We start from the raw sequence: 19,935 nt of genomic DNA on the forward strand, positions 1-19,935 counted from the left end.
CGGTGACACCGGGGCCGCGGGTTCGGGCCCCGCCGCCGGCCGCCGCTCGGCCCCAGGCGGGCTCCGAGCGCGGCGGGGCGGCAGCTGTCTCGCTTCCTTCGACTTCCCAGAAGTTAAATTCTTCCCGAGGGGGATCTGCGCACTCATAAAACTTGCGGTGCTTTAACACGGCGCTGGAGATCGGGCGCCTGACAGCAGGGGCAGATACGGAGACGTCTGCAGGAGCGCGCGGTGCGGGCGCCGCGGGCTTGGACGTGGGCAGAGGTGGCCCGAGCCAAGCAAAAGGGAAAACAGCTTCAGTATGTGAAAAATGCGGGCCCAGCCGGGCAGCGCGGCCCTGGTTCAGTAGCTCCAGCTAGAGAGGGACTAACGCGGCCTCGCCGCCGACCCCGAAAATCGCAGTGGCGAGGGCCCCCGCGACGCGTGCCGGAGCTCACCTGGAGAGAGCGAGCGTTTTTTGGGATCCGGCCCGCACCGGGTGATCTCGTGACACCCAGCCAGACAGCCTGGCTCAGATCTTGCCAAAACGTGGCAGCCCGCCGGGCATGTGAGTCTGTGGGATCAGGAACATCCCGTCAGCTATGCTGAGCAAACCTGGAGACCTTCCCTGGGGGTGCGTTGAGGAAAGCCCGGAGGGGGCCGGCTGCGCCGGAGCGGGCGGGTGTTGTGCTGGGGGCTCCTTGCTGCGACTCCGAGGGAAATTACGGGGTGAGAATTGCGTCGAGAAACCAACAGTTGGATGTGGTTTAAACACGGTTGTGTTAACAACAAATTAAAAAAAAAAAAGTTCAAATCAAAATTTCTTGATGAAAGTAGTAAAACGAGATGACAGTTATGCTCGTGTCTAGATGTTGACTGTGTTGATTTGCTAACATCAGTCGGAAAGATACGCTTCTTGGGAGAGCATAAGAATAGTCCATATGCTCAGTCACTTAAAGTTACTGCTTGACGTGAAAAGCAGACTTAGGGCAGAAGTGTTTGGTTTGTTTTCAGAACCTAAATGTGTGCTCTTTAGGGAGTAACTTTTCTGTTCTTGAAGAGACAAAAGCAGCTAGTGATTCATGTTAAGGAGATGGCGTGGGGCCCGGCGCAATAGAAAAATCTCACATTAACTAACTTCTGCTGGTATTTTAATAAGCTAAAGGTCTGCTTTTCTAGTCCAATAATCTTTCATAAGTTTCCACTTTTTAGTGATAATATAGATCTAAAATTATTGCAGAAGTTTCAAAATACCACAGTAAACATTAAATTGTACATCAGCAAGATGTATCTAGACTAACTTCAGGAAAAAGTGTGCTTCTCTAAATCCAGAAGATGAGGTGTTTTCCAAATATTTTCTTAAAAAACACTTTTAAACTTTTCAAAACAAACAAGCCACTGTTTTTTGCAGAATTTCCCTGACTGGGAAATACTGATTTTTATTTAATGTCTTCTGATGTTACATTAGACATTTGGATCTGCGGCTCTGGAAGCTGAATGTGCCGTTGGGACAAAGAGGTAGAAGATCCAAGCACTTTCCTGGTCACTTGTAGAAAAGTCTTCAGAAGACTGATGATAAGGAGTTCATTTGGCTTTTTAAGGATTCGGGTTATTWCAGTGTGTTTCTAGGATTATTAGTTTTGGTAGTAAGTGTTTGAGACTGTTTATATTATTGTTGTTTAGAGGCATTGAGTTGTAAAAGCTCACAGAATATTTTGGATTATGTCCTATTATGCAATGACAAATTCAARTTAGACATAAAGCTCTTGCAGGTCAACAAAACAAAGTGCCCAGAATGTGGGAAGAGGGCATCTGCTAAAGCGAATCTACTGAAACTGCGGGATAGTATTACTGACGTTTTTTTCCGTTTTCAGTGGAGAAATAGTTGTTTACAACACTGTTAAGAGCAGTGCTTTAACGCTCTACTGAGGAAGGATTGTCTTTGGAATTCAGACTTCAGTGAATTGTAAAATCATCTTTGTCAGGCAACAGATCATCTTGCGTGTATAGACTCAGCTGAAAAAGTGTGAGCTGGTTCTGATTTCTGGTACATGATGTGCTGAAATGGTCTGCTGTGGCAGATGGGTTTCCTTTGGGAAAAAGTTTATTCCCCTGTTTGACCTCCTGACAATGAGGAAGGAGACTTGTTTGCTTACATTGTCATTATAACCGTTAAAGATTTATAGATGAATTTCTGTAGGGATGAGAGGGACTCCAGCTCATGACACAGCGAAGTTATGCAAGTAGTTTTGTCTGTTCATTTCATGTTCTTGTTGTTGAACACAGACAGATAAAGTAAATAATATTTTTAATAATCTGCTATCTGTTCTCTTGAGGGGAATGTATTTTATATCTCTACAACCTTTTTTTTTTTATTCATCTGAAATGAAATGGAAACAGCCTTTAGGAAGGCAGAGTTCAGAAAACACCAGCACCGAGGCTCCCTGGTTCTGCAGCAAGCGGGTGTTAGCAGTTCCCCTAAGCAGATGCGATTCCCTTCGTCTAACTGTAGAAATAAGGCCTAGGAAATGAATTCYTCTTGTAGCCAGCATTACAGACGTAGCAACTTAGAGTAAGAAAATGCCAACTTCGGCAGAACAGTTTCCATGAGTACAGAAGAAATGCCACATCCAAAGAATCGCTAAGGAAATAAGCTCTGCTGCTTGCAGACGCTACATACCTAGCTGAAGGCAGTCTCCAGGCAGACTGAGTAGGAATATTGGCCCCCTCCCATCCCTAGAACCAGGTCCTTGAAGAAGTAAAATGCAAAGTCTCACTGGAAGAGCAAGGCTGTTACGCCAAATAGTCTTGTGCACAACATAAAAATTATACTTCAAGAGCAGCGCGTTTCGAGTGTCAGCATTTGCACTTCTGAGTTTCTCCGTCCGAGAAACGTTCTGATCTGATCTCTCTTCAGGCGCTCTGCTCTCAGCGCTGCTGGGTTTTGTTCACGTTTACTTTGAGACTTAGCTATTTCGTGAGATGATATCACCTCTTTTGTTCCTTAACTGGAAATAAACCTCATAAAGGTTTTCTGACTTTCCCTTGCAAATATTGACTATTTCTGACACATCTTTAGTATGATGGTAGTTCTGAAGTGGAGATTTGAATCTCAATTTATAACACACTGTAGCATTGAAACTTCCTTCTTTTTTCTTCATTAATGTTGAGTAGTATATGTGAAAGAGTAAGGAGAAGGTGAAAATATGTGATGAGACCTTCTATCACCACGCTTCTGCAGAAGTAGAAGCTTTGCAGGTTTGGGGGTCATAATTTTTATCCAAAACCCAGCGGGGCTTTTGGTGAATTTGGCAGTGAGCCCGGGGGTTACGCTGCCTAGCCGGTGACTTCACCTAAGCAAACCTTCTCAAAATAAACAGATTTTATGATTCAGAAACCTTCAGTCTGTAATATTTTAAATTGCAAAAGTTTGTAATTACTGGTAGATTTTAGCATTGTTATGTGACGCAGAAACAGCCTTTTCAAGGCTCAAGGAGTCTTCAAAAGATACTGGAAAAGAAAATCCAATTAAAATTAAAATCCAGTTTTAAAAAACCCATGAGGAGTGGAGTGTCTGTACAGTAGTGGTCTGTCCACAAATTCAAAGTAGCTTTACTTCTGTTCCTAGAAAAAAATAAGATAATCTGCAACATCATTCTAATAAGAATCCATATCCTTAGCTTAAATAAGGTTGTGATTCTTTTTTTTGAGAAATTTTGGAGGGGGGAATAAAGCCTAAATGAGGTGCTAGATAAATATTTTGCAAACAAGATTCATTCAGCCAGTGGAAGGGACCAACCAYGTAAGCAAATTGTAACTGTAGTTAAAGGACCGAACAAGGAGGCAATTCTGTATTATTCTGCCAAAGCATAATGGTCTCCGGTGTTAGTGAAGTGTCACCATGATGGCATTACACTGATGGCACTGTCCATCGAGGAAGAGGTCTTTGGGTTGTTTATTGTGCTCCTTCCTCAAGTTTTGGAGAAGTTTGAGCTCTAGTCTCATGACGGAGAAGCTTACCTTTTTAAATTTTAAACTTTGACTTTTTTTGTGGTGTTTAGCAATGTACTAACAAAAATGTACTGCTAGGGAAGAAAAGACATCTGTCACAGAGGTGACGTTTGAAGGGTTTCCTGCTTCTTGGCAAATGTTGTAAGGAAAGAATCCAGAGCAGCATCAAGGTGTCTCACTTCCTTGATGCTGGCCCAGCATTTAAAGATTTTGCACTTTGTAATTCGGTGCAGTTAAAACTATGAACCCTGGTAGTGGCTGAAAATGACCCGTTAAGAAACCACAGCTAAACGTCTCCCATCCCACCTGGGCAGAGGGAAGACTTGCTGTGTGAAGGCCTGCTCCTGGCCCTTGTCAGGAAAGGCCTGATCCTGCTTTCCTATATACTCATCAGAGAGTAGCCARGAGGGTTTGGATGGCACCAAGGTATTCTTTGCTTTAGTTTGCAGAAATAAAAAAAATAAAATATTATCCCACCTCCCCTTTGCTTCTTTTGTCTCCCTCACCTCTACCCTCCAGAATAAATCTGGGGGATCTACCATGTGATCTCAGAGTGGTTATAGGGCCCTGCCTTGGAGAATCTAAGGGAGCTTTTGGAACAGTTAATAATTCCCTCCCATATTCAACTTGGTGAGATTACGGGGATGTGATAGCTTCTAGTGTTAGTGGAAAGGAAGACCTTGTCTTTGCTCAGCTCATGTYTCTAGGTTCCTCTGAAATTTTTTTTAGCAAGTACTGCTTTTACGTTGTTTTTTTCCTCCTATCTCCTGCAATTTGCAGATTTACTGGTGGCGTCTCTTTCCATCTGTGGCTTTCTCATTCTCCAGACTACTTCCCCTTCTGTTTTCTTTTCCCTGTTGGAGAGGAAGTGTGTGCCCAGTCCTGCTTTTTTCCTCTGGCTGGCAAGCCCCCTCCGGGTTTCTCCATGCAGTGAAGGAAGCTGGTTTCACCCAGCTGCTTTCCTTCTGTTCTCACATAGAGGGGTTTTAAAAAGAAAATCTCTTGATTAGAAGGTAGAGTGAGAGAGGCTCATCTGGGGTTGCTAATGCTTTGCTCCGTTTGCCATTTAATGGAATTCCCTGTTTTACCTCTTTTGATGCCTCAGTTTCCACACTGTGGTTTCCGTACTGCATTTCTGTGTCATCCTTTCTTCATTTCTTCAAGCTTTGTTGTACTTTGATCACTGCAATTCAGCTTGATTTTGGTATCGTGTCTTTTATTTACCCCATATGTCCCTGAACACTCTCAGGGCTGCAGTAAGTGAGTAAGAGCAGAGATGGGGTGAAGAGGGGCAGCCTGGGCGAAGATGTGCTCTCTGCTGCCGGTGTGGAGCAGGGTGGGAGCTGCGTGGAGAGACATCCTTGCTGTGACAGTGAGGGCAGTGGGGGGACACGGCGCTTGTGAAACCACAGTCCTTATTTCTTAACCTGCCTTTGTATTAAAGCATTAGTTTGTTTTTTGTATAAAAGGGCTGTTGTTTGCTTAGACACTGAAGCTAAGTTGACATCTTTATGTGCCAAAAATAAAAACGTCAAATTGAAATATAACATTAGTTTTTGATTTGTGAAGAGCACAGAAAGCAAATAGCACGCAGTTACAGCCATTTCCATTTTTTTAAAGGATAACTATCATCAGGAAGAGCATCAACAACATGCAAGTTGGCCATCTGTAGCGTTTGTGGTAAATTATAGCAACTGCGACCAGTAAATAGATTCTGTCTTCACTTTCCCACTCCTCCTTTTCCCAAAAAGATTGCATCAGTTTTAATGATGTGCTACCACTGGACTTAAACAGAAATAATCAAAACAAAGCTATGTGTGTTCTTCAGTGAGCTGTTTCTTGCCAGTCCTGCTAACAGTAAAAGTAGTTCCCCTCAGGTTAGGAACCAGCAGATCTCTCTGGCTTCCTGGCGTTAGGCCTAGTAAAAACTTTAATAAATTGGGATCGGAGAGAAAGTTTCAGATGTGGCGCACTATGTTGTGTTTAATCCAGTGTCATTTTTAATTTAATTAGCAGCCCATGGTAAGATGCTGTGATATGCTGGTTTGGTACCAGTGCCTGATGGAGGAGAAATGGAGATGTTCTCTTGTGGTAATGACACTGGCATTTTTCAATCAGAGTGCATAGGTGTTAACCATGAGGCCCTGCTGTACCTTCAGTCTGGGGTCTCCAGGCTGCCCATCAGCAGTCCRGTGTTGAAAGGCAGTGGGACTCTCTCTTCCCCCTGCAGAAACACATATCAAGAAACACATTTGGCTCTACATGATACCACTTTGCATGTCTGTGGTGAAGTCATGAGGTCTAATCGCTGGTTTGAAACTGATATTTGCAGGGTTGCGTTGGTAGCCCTGGCTAGAACCTGTGCCCTTTCCTTGGACAGACATCCCTAATGATACTTGCAGGTCCCCAGCAGTGGCCTCTTCACAACTCCCTTGCAACATCCTCTGGCAGCGCCTCGTCCCTGGCTCCTGCAGGATCCGTGCTGCTGCAGGCTCCTCCAGCCGGGAGGCGAGCTTCTGCAGATCACCAAAGCAAAAGAGCGGTTTTTGCTGCAGCTTTGGTTGAGACGAGAACTGCAGCCTCCCCTTCCCCTCGCTCGTGCGGGGGGCTTACATGGGAGTCTGTAAGCACCCGTCCCTGTCCTGTGCAGGGCACCAATCCTGCTGGGAACGGGTTAACTAGGCTCTGCTACAGCAAATGCTTCATGGTTGGGAGAGGTGGGAGTGGCTCTCTAAAAAGAGGATCTAGGGTGTGGGTTGAGTCCTCCTGAGGGAGGAACCGAGGAACAGCTAAGCCTGGGAAAGGCAGAGCCGAGTTGTTCTGTTGGCCAAAGTTGCTAGCTTCTCTCTCAAAGCCACGCCTCGGGAAGGGGGTGGAGTGAGGCCGGCCTGAAGCATGTGGATTTTGGTTTAGATCAGGTCGGTAAACGCATCAGTGTCTAGTCTTGGCGGGGGCTGTGTGTGGAAGTTGCATGCTGTCGYGTGGTGGGAATTTGTGTCCTTTGGTCAGGTAGCTGCATGCTGATACCCYGTGCACACAGGAGAGCGGGTGGAAGGCATGCTTCCTTTTACCATGCTGCAGTGATGTGAGCACATGGGTCCCTCTAATAGCTGGGGGAAAAAATTGTGTTTTTTTGTGTATTTATTTCTGTACGGCTGCCTTGTGTTGCTTGAAAGAACATTACAGAAGTGGCTATTTTTGTACCTCTCTGCCCCTCTGCTTGCCTCGCAGCTGGGCTGGTTGTGTGGTAAGGGTGGAATACGCTTTAGCCTTTTCAAGTGTGGGTCAGATAAAACAGATGTTTCAATTCCTGTCTCCACCGCTAATGCGCACGTAAGCCACCTTTCCAACAGTAGGACATCAGCGTTGGCCCACGGGCCGTGGACGGTGCGCCGGGAAGGCACCGCGGGGCTCTTTGCTCCCCAGCGTCTGCCTGCTGTGGTGGGGCTGTCGGGAGAGCTGGCCASGCAGGCGTTCACTTCCAAGAGAAGCTCGTGGCTCCTCGTCAGCACCTGCGCGCAGCCCAGCGCGGCGCCCCCGCGTCGTGCTGGCAGCGGGGACCAGTGCGCTGTCAGTATGGGATTGCTCACGGATTYTGCCTCATGGGTTGCTTCTGTGCTCTTGCTAATGGATCTCGCGTGCAGAGGCTGCGTAGCTGCTTGTGAGCGGAGGGAAGCGTCTGAGCCACGCTTCAGCCAGTGCCAGGCRGACCCATGGGGTGATGAGAATAATAATCACGGGCCCCATCCTGCGGCATGTGCTCCCAGCACACAGCACATGTGCAGCGTTTCCTCTCCTGAGGCTTGGAGAACTRAGGGAACAGTTGTAAACCACAATGAGATGCGGAGCAGAGTCTCCAAGAAAAGCATTGCAGCCACATCCCCTCCACTCAGCTATGCCTTTCACTCCCCCAGACACCTCTTCAAGCTCGCTTTCTTCATCAGAAAGAGGGGATGGACAGGGGTTTTGGGACAGTTTCTTGCCTTGTCATCCCCAGACAGATCCTTGTAGAGGAGCATCGTGGAAACCTTGTGAAAGGGTCTGTGCCCTGCCTCAGCCTGTGCAATTGGCTTTGTGTGCTGCCTGAAGCGTGGAGCTGGCTCTCAGCAGAGAGTTGTGTTTCACCCCTATTTGGATGAAAAGGGCTGGAAAGCCTTGTGGAAAGAGTGACTTTTTGAATATGGAAAGAGCAGTCGACTGGCACCTTCGTTATTTTGTATTGCTGTACCACCACTTATGTCTCATGGCTTAGGCTCTGCGGGCACAGCAAAGAGACAGMTCTTACCCAAGACCTGCAGATGGTCCAGGCAATCCTGCAAGAGTAGAAGCTTGGGATATGCACAGTTGCCTTTGAGATGTTAGCAGTGCTGCTGTCATTCCAGTCTCATAAATGATTCCAGCAGGCCCTATAGTGACCCTGCAGTGATTTATGTTATAAAACTGCCCTTGTATCTAAACATAGCACAATTAAAAAAGAATTTTTTTCCTATATCTTAAAACAAAACAAATCTGAAATACGATACAGGGTGATTCCCTGGGAGAAGAGTTTCCACTGGAAAATATCTTGGCTCCTGACCAACCCTCTGTTAAAGCTGTTCTAGAGGGTAGCTCATTATTGCTACCTCAGTGGTTTTCTAGAAGAGGACTGTTACATAAGCAACAAGTTGGTGAATTGATTAGTCAGGATCACTTTGCAKCTCTTCCACTACATGGAAGAAAAAGGGTTCCCTGTCCTCCCAGACACAGGAGATGACTGCAAGTAGAGAGCCACTGAAATGAACAGTGACATTGGCCAGAGATTCATAAGTAATGAATTAAATCTGTGCAGATCAAAGGTTTCTATCAGAGTGTGGGAACGTTATTTTACTCCTACAGAGGGAAAACATGAAGTCACTGGCTTTACAGACTGAATTCTGCATAGATTTGCAACCCCTGATTGTGTGGATCAGTGCAAAGTTTGTATCACAAGTCTTAAAARATTTACTGTAGACAAAACTGAGGTAGTAAGACAAAAACTCTGAGAGGCCAAGGGTTAGACTGYGTTGGTCTTTCAGTTGCATATGAGAACTCACCATAGCTGATATATGTGGTGGATTGGGTTCATATCAGCAGTAATTAATAGCTTTATTAATGAAAAAAAAAAAAAAGAGGAATCTTGCTGCCCCATTGCTGAAATGCACTCATCCCCCTTGTGCCATAGAGCTGTTATAGTGCACGGCATGTKTCAGGACAGCACCATGGAAACCAAGCTTAAGCTATCTGGATGGTACTTCAGGCTCTGCTAGACTGGCAGAACACAATTCCCAAGTTTTAATTTAGAAAGAAAACACACCCTATTTTTTACAAAAAGTGCAAAGAGCATCATTTGTTCTTGTTTCTGTTTCATACAAGACAAAGTAACTACAGCAGCATAACAGCCAGACCCTGAACTCTGAGACCCTTTGCCATCACCTCTGCCCCCACTCTTATTTATTGCATCCAGCAATTAGCCATTTCTTGAAAAGCTTTCATCGTTTCCAGTGCTTGCAGGAAAGTAAACTGTAAAAGTAGCACTGTCACTGTTCTTGGACAGCTTAGTTTCTGTTCACATACTCAGATTGCATCTGATACAGCCACCAGTTTAAGTTGCATTACTTTGGATTTACTTTGCGCTGAGTGCAGTGACCCATGTTTTGTGGTCAGTCGGATCAGAGGATTACCTTCTGGCATAATTTAGAATTTGCAGCATCTAAAAGGTTAACTAGAGCTAGCCATCAGATCTCAAAAAGAAGCCAGCAAAGCCCACAGCTGCATTCCATCTTCCTGTGGATTAGCTGTGACACCTCTGAGTCTGTAGCTTGATCCTGTAACTTTGGAGAGAATTGGGAGAGGAATCTGCATTTGGATACTGATCTCCAAAACCCCTGCTCCCACAGGRCACAGAACTTCCCTCAAAGTAGAAGCACATGCTAGTTGCTTGGGAAAAACATTTCACAATTGGTTGAGTCTTTTGGATCTTCGGAGCACGTGCATCCCTACCCCAAATCCTCTCCTCTTGCAGGTGGTTGGTCTGATCAGCAACATGGAGCACCCTTTTCTCCCAGCGCGCACAACCATAGCTCTGGTTCAGTGCCATGCAGAGGTGAGGTGGAAGTGGAGCCTGTGTGGTGTTTGCTGGTTTGCCATGCCATTCCTCGAGGTTGCTGATTTCTCCAGCAGCCATGGAGGCTGTGTGTGCGGCATGTCCGGGACTAGGATTTGCTTCCCCCTCTGTCCTTCTCCCCTCCACAATCAGGGCATTGAAGTGCATACCTTAGTTTGGGAAGGGAGCCGGGCTACTGGGGGCAGTGTTGTCTAACAGCTGGAAGAGAGGAGAAAGCAGATGTCTTGGTTTTGTTTTCGGTTCTGACCCTGATTGCGTGGGCTGGCCTGTCACTGATTCATCTGCACTCAGTCTCCCCTGTCTGAGCAATGGGGCTCGTGCTTACTTGCTTCCCAGGAGTATTGTAGTGGTTATTTATAGGAATTAAATGCTTGCGGAGGGCTTGCATGCTTGGCTGCTGGATAAATGCCCTGGATTTCTAATTCCTGTGTGCCTGGTACTCTGCCATCCTGGCGAGAAAGGAGCAAAGGGTTACCCTGTACCAGCTCACTGGAAATTGAATCTCAGCCTGAGCGAGGTAAAGAGTTTTGCCCTAAGGCAGCAAAGCACATGCGCTTATCCATGTTTACAGGCTTATTTGTAGCCTCGGTCCTGCCTTCCAGCCCCTGCTCTTGCTTCACCCCTTCCTGCCATCACCCCCAAGCTAATCACATACCGCTCGCTTCGCTGGTACGCTCTGTGCGGTGGGTGCCGGCGCCACTTGGATCTCACTGTGCCGTTGCAGCCAGAGAATCATTTGTTTTTCTTTTAACGCATCTGAAAAAAAGAAAAGTTTTGTTTTCTGCCCAATTTTTTTTTTTTTTCTCAAGGCAGCTCTGTCAGCTTCTCACATGGAAATATCCCAGCTCTAGCTGCGAAGCCAGCGTCGACTCCGGCGCAGGGCCTCAGCTCCTGAGAGCAACGTGGCTGCTCCCCGCGGGCTCCTCGGGGGCAGATGGACGTGGGGCCGGCAGGACTTCCCTTGCCACGAGCAGCCTGAGCAAGGAGACTGCGCAGCCGCAGCCCGTGGGTGCGGGGATGGGCGAGCAAGGCCCAGCGTCGCTCCCGGCTGCGCTGTGGGGAAGGACAGCCTGCGCCGCCACAGCAGCCTGCGGCCATGTGCCTGGGCCTTGCTCCCCTCTGAGGAGAGCAAGGCCCGGGGTGGCCCTCCAGTGCTGCCAGCGCCTCCACTCATTCTCCCCAAAGCGTCCTGCTTCAGCCGGGCGCCATTTTACCTCAGCGAGGCGCCATTTTGCCTCAGCTGGGCGCCATTTTACCTCAGCTGCAGGCTGTTTTGCCATCCCTCCCCACGTAAGCTATCTTGTACCTCCGGGAATCTGGCAAGAGGGTCTCTGTGGTGTAAACAACCTGATCCTGTCACCGTCCTTGGTGCCTTCGGCCAGCAGGCCTGGGGACAGTCAGCCTGTTGGAACCACCATGGCACCACAGGGCTGGTAATGGCGCTGGAGTGAGGAGGCGGCGGCAGCATGGTCCCACAGGTAGGCCCTCCGGAAACGTGGGGTTTCATCTTGGCTCGTCCCCGATGCGTGGGCAAATGGCTGTGCCTCCATTTCCTTTCCCTCCTTTGCCCTCTCCTGTCGCTGTGGGCGCAGGTGGGCCCACGGGCCTCCCCGCGTGTGCACAGCTCGCGGCGAGGGCTTGGTCGTGGTGAGGGAGCGCCCTGAGGCACCCTGCGTCCCGGGCCGGGCTCCCCGCAGGGCTGAGCAGGCCGCTCTGCCTCGGGCTTTGCCAACACCGCCACAAACGCTGTGTGGGTTCAGGATCAGGCAGGCAGTAGCTCTTGGCTGTAGCGCGTTCAACAGGATCCCTGCTGTTAGCTGTTTGTTTAATGATGGCTGATTAAAGGGAGAGGACATTGCCCCTTTCCTTGTCCTTAGGGGGTGCGTTTCAGTGTTCCTGCGGGCAGTTCGAGGGCAGCTTGATCCTCTGCCTAATCGCCCTTACTGCAGGGTGCTAAAAGCGGTGCCTCTGCTGCACTGCTGCCGCTGCAGCTGGAGCATGGCCTTCCAGAGGGAGGGGCTTCTCGTCTTTGACCATATGAAACACATTTCAGCAGCAGCAAGTTTTTTTTTTTTCATTTTCTTTATTGAATATAGAGCAAAAAAGCCCTCAGCAGGGGCCTTGAGCTTACTGTTCAGATGTGATAAAAGCCAGAGGCAGCAATGGGTCTCAATTCTCCTCCTGGCTGTGACTCAACTTTTACACTTGTTTCTTTTAACGTTGTGGGGTCCTAATTCTTCCCGGCTCATGGGCTGGCTGGCAATAGCAAAGCCACCACTGGCAGAGCGTTTGCAGGAGAGGACTGTGTGGGAGTCAGGGAGTCAGCACAAGGGCAAGTGTGCATGTGTGGTGTGACAGTGACAATCTGTCCCATCAGATTTAAGTTAAAGAATTAATCTATAGAATTAAAGAGCAGAGAAGATTGTTGTGATCTTTCAGCCTGCCTTCTGCATAGGCTACAGACAGATGAGAGTCTTGGCCTTGACAGCATCAAGTCCTGGCTCTGCAGAGGAGTGTGTTAATCCTTCCCACCCACGCTTTCATGGTGTACCATGTTGCTCTGAGCAAAGCATGCTGTTTTAAATCCTGCTTGGCCATCAGTATGTGCAGGCCTTGAAATACCATGGCTCTCATACCACAAAGACAGGTTCCTGGGTCTCGGGATACTGAGACTCCTCCTATTTCAGCTCTCCATATACAGTTTTAGTTGGCGTTTCCCTGCCCTGAGTGGACACTGTGAGGGTCCCAGGGTTGGACAGTTTAAGCAGAGCAGGATTTTCAGGCATCTGACCTACTACTTGCCCTTGGGTGATGAGGAAGAAGCTGGTGGAGTAAATTCTCGACACATCAACAGTACTGGTTTTTCTTTGTATGCAAGGTACAAGAAAGCCCAAATTAAAATACACACGTTCAGCTGTGTCTATTATGTGGTACCGTGGTTTGTGTGAGCTTGCAGAGAAACCCAAAGCTCTGGGAACTGTTATTTGTATGGGTTGTGCCGAGAGCCTTGGGCAGGTTTGGGACCTCATACAGGGTACTGTACACAAGCATGGTAAATAACAGACCTTATCCTCAGGATCTGGCAGTAGAAATGGACAAGGCAAAAGAAAAAGGAAGTGTTCCTGTTTTACGGCTGGGTAAGGCCGTAAAAGCTTTATGCACATGGAGAGTAAGGGACTTGCCTGAGGTCGTACAGGGAGTTTGTGTCAGAGCCAGGGACTGAGCCCTCCCAGTTTTCTGAAGTGCAGTTGAGTGTGATGAACATGTGGGCTTGCATGTGCACATGTGGCCATGAATACCTTGTAGTGTGAGAAGGCTTGCTGGGGGGGGGGGTACATACATCTGCTGTAAAATAGTTGGTGGACTGGGTTGGTTGAAATTGTGATTCCTTTCCAAAAGAACCCCCCAGACTTTGTTAGTCAAGAAAAAGCAGCAGTGCACCCAATTTTGGGGGCAATGCAACATGATACATGAACTGCAGGACTGGAGTCTACGAGTAATGGATTTACAAAGCCATGGGTTATCCTGTGGGGTAGGAAGAGCTTGGTAAATTCTGTATTGACCTGCACCACCATGCATATACTTGCTGAGACTTGTGTGTTCAGCCAGGGGTTACTTCCAGCTGCCACTGGTCTGTAGCATCTTCAGGCATGTAAAACTGCATTTCCTTTCTTGTCCTAGTCCCAAACGCGTCACAGCATAGCATAGAGGCAGTTCATTTTGGGGTAGGGAGAGCAACGCCTAGTCATTGTATCCATTTGCTACCTTGCACTAGACCCTATTTCTGGTGTGCATGGAGGTCTTGCCTCTGCAGGACTGTGTAGAGACTGTTCTTCCATGGTGACCTCCAAGAAGCAGGATCCATTTAGATGAATTTGGTGTGACAAAAGGAACAGCATTTCATCATGAATTTGTGCCAGGGTTCTGGATTAATCATTACTGAACTTAATGGGTTTTAGCTCAAAGCTAGAACCATCTGCATCACCTGACCACTCTACAAGCAAAACCAATGTGATATCAGATTTTGGCATAGTTTTGCCACCCGGAAGTGGGGTTTCTGCAAGGCATGAGGGAATGGAGAGCAATGGTTAATAGGTAGGATGGAGTTAATCATTCACTGAATTCCTTAGCTACAACTTTTCTCCTCAGTCATTTTTTTGGTGCATTGCTGGAAAGGAAATAAGGGTATGTGAAGCAAAACCATACTTAACAAGTCACAGTAGCCCTGGTGTGTTTAGGATTTCTCGTCTTTTGCTAAGGGTGGAGCTCTCCTGTGGGAAGAGATGCTTGAATGATCTGATAGAGCTGAGCAGTGCTGGGAAGTTTGATGTATATCCACCTTTCACTTTAGATGCACGTGCCAGGGGTTGAAGAAGGAAATGTCTGGACTTGCACCTGCCTGAGACCCAAGGCAAAGATCTGTGCTTTTCTCATAAGAGTCAATGGCATCACCAACACCTCAAACAGAAGTGGGAAGACTTATCTTAATTAAATAGCTAGAATGTAACTACTTACAAGAGTCCAGCCCTGTCAGCCAAAATATGAGTCAGCCACTGCTTCCATAAATGTTGAAATTAAAATAAACCAAAAAAAGGCCGAATGTTATTGCCTTCTGGGTTCTGAGCCTTATGTCCTGTGCAGGAGATCTTTGGAGGCATCTCTTACCACTCAGTAAGGAGATATAGAGAAAAATCATTTCAACAAAAAAAAAAGTGAAGAAAGAAAGTATAGATTATCATTTAATGTCTTGATTCCAGGAGACAGCTTTAGGGAACCTACCACTTCCCTGATGGCAAGGCTGAGTACATCTTCTAATTCCCCTTTTTGTGTAAAACTGGACAGGGAAGGGTTATTTAGAGCTACATATCATGGGAGCTCCAGATAAAGGAGCTGGTTAGGATTCAGACAAGGTTGATAAAGCTTTGAGGTTGGTAAAGGTGCAGTTGAAATCTTGAGTGTCATTTTCAGAGGATTTATCCTGTGATCAGATGGATTATATGGCATTTGTGCTCTTTAGAGGTAAGTATTTAATCTGTGGATAACCCAAAACTGGATTGAGTACTTTGACAGCTAGAACTAGCCTTAGATCCAGGAATCTGACTTCCTCTCTCTCTCAGCCCAGATGCACCTCCCCAAACACCAACCAAATCTTGGGAAACTTTGTCCCTGAGCTTCTGACTTTTGCCTCCTTCTGCACAAAGTGATTGTGGAGTTGGGGATGTGATGTGTCCTACTGTGACAGACCTGCTGTCTTCTTCAGGAGCACTGACTGGACTTGAGATGTGTGACTGTAAGCAGGCAACCTGTAGGTTCAGGATGTGTTTTGTGGGTAGTGCCAAATTCAAGTACTGTGAAGCATTTAATTGGAACGGCAAGTTACTCCAGGGTTACTAAAAGGGATATTTTATCAATATTTCTCTCATATCTTCTCAGGAGTACTGTGAAAAATTATGATTTGAAGCCTGATTCTAATCTGTCTCATAACAGGAAGTTCACAGTGTTGTTCAGCTGAGTACTGTAAACTCACACCAGAAGTACATAGGTGGGAGAACAGATCTGGGCTTTTCCTGTGCCGGTTGAGTTTGTGAGCCTTTGAATGCTAAGTCCTACAGCTCATGCCAGCCCTGGGGAGATGTGTGGACATAACGGACAGTGACTGGTTGCTTGTGTGGCTGGTCGTTTCCAATTTGAAACTGCGAACCCTAATTGCTCGCTGTAAGTTACCAGGGCTCCCTGCGTGGAATCTAATTAGACAGCATAGCTAATGGGAGAGCAGAGGGAGCATTTTAAAGAGCATTTGATGGGATGTTGAACTAAAGGAAGATTTGTCTAAGATTACTGCCATTAGATGGGGAAATTTTGCTGTACTTATATTCAGCGTTAACTTGTATTCCCCACTTCTGAGCTACCAGCTGTGGGGTTCAGACTCTCTTCGCATTAAGAAAGGTAGGTTATTCCAAGAAGAGGGTGAATTTAATTTGCTGGCAGTTTCTTGTGTTCTTGTTTTTGTTTTTGTGTTGGGCCTGATGGCTTGATACAGCTACAGTGTCAGGGAGAGGTTGCAGCACTGGGGTTTATGGATGATACTGTTAACAGGAGCCCTGCTCCGCTCATGTGTCTGATGCTTTCAGTTTCTAGGATGGGAGCCAAATGTACTCAGTGCCTCTGAAGAGGCTTTCATTGAATCTTCATATTCAATGTCTGAAGAGCCTCAGACAAAATCTTCAAGGGAGGAGATTTCTTGCTTCACCTTCCTTTCTTATTCCAAGTTCTCCACAGTCCACCATTTTCCAGAAGCCTCTGCATGGAGTGGCTGGCTGGGTTGCCAGCTGTCTGACTGTGGAAGTCACAGTGCTTGAGCTGTGACAGTGCTCAGATCCCAGGTATGATGAATATACTGACCATTTCCAGGATCTTCTTGGAGTCCTGGTGTGCAGGGAGGAGCTCCTGGAACTGGCTCTGTAGTTGCATTTCTTGGGAAGTGTCTCCCATTGCTTTCTGTGCCATCAGTGATGTTCCCAATCAGTTTGTCTCCTGCATTAAGATGAAGCCACAGTCTGGCAGGGAAGGATAGCGGACATAGAGAGTTCTGAAATCACCCTAATCCACAGTTCAGAGATGTCCAGTTGCCAAAGACTTTTCCTCGTAGGGGAATGTGTTGGTTCCAGAGGGTATTTCATAAAACACTGCCTGAATCCTGCTCCCTGGGCCTGTCGCTGTCCCTTCTGCCAGACTGCAGTCAGTTAAATGTGTGCAGTCGACCAGAATCTGCAGGTGGATTTTCAGAAAAAAAAGCAGAGGGAGGGGAAAAATCTCCAAGCCTTCTGGAAGGACAAGGCAAAGTCTAGCTTTCAGGCAGCTTGGTGTGAGCGTGGAGGAGCCCAGCTAGGGCAGCTGAGGACTGAAGCCAGCCTCTTGGGGAGAGTCACTCTCCTCCTTTAATTTCTGTAGTAGCAACCTGTAGTTAGTTCTTCATCTTTTCCTCCTGCTGTTCTGTCTTACGCTTCCATACCAATTGCCCTTTATGTGGAAGAAGCCATATTTGAACATCCTTTTTGCTCACTGTGAAACAGGGAAGGCAGCAGCTCATCCCTACATCTCCTCAGTCACAGAGTAGYTGGCGAACTCTTCCCCCTGCTCTGTGAATACTCAGCACACTGTGTCATTCACCTGTTATTCTGCTGCTCTGTTCTGCTGTCCTCTCTGCTGTGGCAGGAAGATGGAGCCAAAAAAAGCCAAATGAGAGTGAAAAATAACCCAGTTGGTGTTAGTCACTCTGCAGAATGCGTTAGCAGTTCAACAATGGCCTTTAAACACCTAGTGGGATCCAATTTAAACCCATAAAAGCGAGGAAGTCCGGTCTTGGAGCCTGTTCCTCTACCTGTGTGAGAAGCAATGCTTAGAGTAACTGTGGCAGAGCAGGAAGGAGCTGGGATTTTTTTTAACTCTTAGCAATTATCATTTGTTTCCACGGATTTGATTTTATTGCTATTTCACACAGCAGGAAATTAAAAAAAACACACAAGACACCTCAGATGCAAATTTTTATTTGCTCAAATTGTGATGAATGTAGGAGTTGGGACTCCAAGTGGCTTCCGAAAAATGTCATAATATTTGATGATTCCAAGGGTAATAAAATACATGAAATTTATGCTCAATGCTTTGACAGAAAAAGATCCACCAGCCCAGAGCCTGTCAGGTGCAGGAGGTGTCCTCTTCGGGGCCATGTTTAGCTGTGTTTTAAGTTTAGGGTGGTTCCTGTTCTGGCCCATGGCACTGGTAGAAAAGGTCTCCAGCTGTCAGCCTTGGGTTTGCTTTGCTCCGCTTCCCCATAGTCCCTCTATCTGTGTTTTGTGCTGCTGCTTGTGGAGAACATGTCTCCATTCCTGGACACGGATTGAGAGAAGCTGTGCTCATTTTTCTAGTGATTTCTCCCTCACGAGGGGAGTCCGCTGCCCCCTCCTGTGAAGCTGGCTGCTCACACGCTTGTGCTCTTCCCCGCACGTGGGCAATGGGAGTACAGCTAGTCTCTTAGTCAAATAGCTCGTGCTGTCTCACTCTCCTGCCCTTCCCCTTACGTGCCCATTAATACCTGGGGAGTAGGGACTCATCCTGGGCATAAGGGACTGGAGGCCTAAAGGGACTACCAGAGCCAGGCTTTTGAGAATAAGGGACTAAGTAACTGAGCACATCAGCGTGGCAGAAGCAATAATCAGGCACTTGCCCAGCTTTGTAGGAGGGTTCTTCAGGACAACCCACTGATTTCAGCTGGAATTGGAGTAGTTCAAAATACTGCAGGAAGAGGCCAGGGGTAGGACAGAGATGGCTTCTCCACTCTCCTGGTTATCAGACTGAATGACATTTTGGCCTGACCTGAAGACATGGTTTGGACCACTCTGGCAAAGGACAACAAAATCTATTCCCCAGTCCCTTCTCCATGGGAAAGGTACAGACGCCCGAGATCAGGAGATCTGCCTTTATGTGATCCGTGAGAACATTAGTCACCAGTACTAACCCCCTTCCACATTTACAGCCCAGGCCTAAACCCGTGCAAGTAATGGTTGTCTTGCTTCCAGCACATTCCCTTCTCTATTCACTTAACCTGCTGTAAACCTCGGTGTGATCCCCCTATCATAGAAGGCTTCCAAAGCCCTCGGTAGCTGGGGAGCTGGGCTGCCTGTGAAGGACCCAAAATGCCTAATGTATTTCAGGGTCACCTCTCACTATCCCTGAATCTCCCCTTTCTAAGGATATCAGCAGCATCTCAGCCCCTTGGTGTGGAGTGGGAGCAGAGCTTTGCAAATGTCCTGCAGCATCTCTGAGTGGTGCAGCAGCAGCCAGCTCCACTGCAGGTTTCTCCTTGTGTGTGCGCGTGTGTGCTAACTGGGAGGACTGTGCAGTAAGAAATGTTTGCCAGACATGGCAGGCAGCTCTCAGAGTTTTCTTGGCAGGATGGTGTGGAAAATGTTGGAAAGGAAAAATGGAGCAAAGGCAGTCTGCAGCTCAGTCTGCCTCAAGACCAGAAGTGTGTGCAAGGCTGGGAAGCTCTGCATCACACACTCCTCAGTCCCTCTGCCTATCTGAAATCCCCCTTCATTCACTGCTCTACTTAGAATGCCAACATGCATTTTCCTTTCCTTTCCTTTCCTTTCCTTTCCTATCCGGGAAACAGTAGTTCTTTGACACCCTTCCAAGGGATAAGAAGGGCAAACTATTTATCTGGAAAAGCCTTGGGGTCTCTGCCTTCCTGAACCTACCAACTAATACAAAACACAACTTGCAGTGAGTCTAAGCTGCTATTTGTACTGCGAGAAAGATGGAGGGGTGCAGTCAATGGGGATTGTCACTGTTTGAATAGACACGACTGGGCAGTGATCCCGGCACGGTTTGACCAAATAAGGGCCTGGTTTTGCCTTCTAGTACGTGACCCAGGACCTTTGCTGATCACAGGTGCCAGGGCTGTGGTTTCGCATCCTGCTGGAAAGCAGCATTTCCAGCAGCTCTGCTTTCCCGGACACACACAAGGTACCTAATAGCCTGTCGAGGCTGCACAGCCCTGAGCTGAATGGGGGGGCTACACAGCTGTGCTGCCCCATTGGCTGGCGCTAAAGGGGAGCTCCAGCACTTGTCCTTGTCCCAGAAAGATCTGTGCTTAGTCTTGTCCTCATATAGCAGCATCTCTCATCTGACAGATTGGCAAAGAGCATCTTACAGACCATGGATCAAAGTCTACCTTTCCTCACATCAGCAGGATGAGGGAGGATTGAGGGCTTGCTTGGTGGCATCACTTTCCTAGTACGCTG

This window comes from Apteryx rowi, unplaced genomic scaffold, assembly GCF_003343035.1.
Source record: "Apteryx rowi isolate R43461 unplaced genomic scaffold, aptRow1 scaffold_119, whole genome shotgun sequence".
Taxonomy (NCBI): Eukaryota; Metazoa; Chordata; class Aves; order Apterygiformes; family Apterygidae; genus Apteryx; species Apteryx rowi.